General features: G+C 39.6%; 2 protein-coding genes across 2 annotated transcripts in view; one reads left to right on the forward strand and one right to left on the reverse strand.

The window, feature by feature from the left end:
* LOC106872908 (papilin) overlaps window positions 1-790 on the reverse strand; it is a 151,893-nt gene that overhangs the window by 9,164 nt on the left and 141,939 nt on the right. The gene's annotated exons all lie outside the window — the stretch shown is intronic.
* LOC106876353 (uncharacterized) overlaps window positions 1-790 on the forward strand; it is a 4,248-nt gene that overhangs the window by 815 nt on the left and 2,643 nt on the right. The gene's annotated exons all lie outside the window — the stretch shown is intronic.

Here is a 790-nt window from a genome sequence, read left to right on the forward strand (position 1 = left end):
TTTTGTTTTTGCCTAAGCAGAACAACAGTATTTTGGGGGGGGGGGATTTTATTGTTTTAATATTTATTCCAACAGTTGTTTTATTGATCGGGAGATTTGTCTAATTTACGAGTTCCATGAAATGCTTGAATTAAGAATACCTGCGCGATAGGTAATCGTATATAATCGACCGGTGTTGACGGAAATTTTGTCTTCTCGATCGAAAAGTGGCAGGTGTTGGAGGGGGAATAGTTTCTCTTCGTACAGAACTGGATTTGTTTAAGGAACAAGACTGCGGCCCTATTTAATAGGTGTTGAAAGCAATGTTTTACTCATAAGTGAGACGGTTAAAGGTAAAATTTACGAAAAGATTTCGCAGGTAATCAGATAATACAGAAGATTTATGCTTGGCTTGCTAGAAAATGCATCGAAATGTCTGAATTCACAGCTTAACGTCTAAAAGGATGCACTAGAATATATATTGTCGGATACACAAAGAGATAACATAGTCATAGGTGTACTCGACCAGGGCTGACCTGGGGCTAAACAGTAGTCTATCTTGGAGCTTGTTACTGCAGTGAATCATATGGTGTCTATTATTACAGGAACGGTTGTCAGGTGGTGGTGGGGGACAATCACGTACACAGAGACACACACACAATGGGTTTCTTTCAGTTTCCATCCACCAAAAGGTCAGCTTTCTAGAAACATCATCATCATCATCATCATCATCATCATCATCATCATCATCATCATCATCATCATCGTTTAACGTCCGCTTTCCATGCTAGCATGGGTTGGACGATTTGAC

The sequence above is a fragment of the Octopus bimaculoides genome, chromosome 30, assembly GCF_001194135.2.
Source record: "Octopus bimaculoides isolate UCB-OBI-ISO-001 chromosome 30, ASM119413v2, whole genome shotgun sequence".
NCBI lineage: Eukaryota > Metazoa > Mollusca > Cephalopoda > Octopoda > Octopodidae > Octopus > Octopus bimaculoides.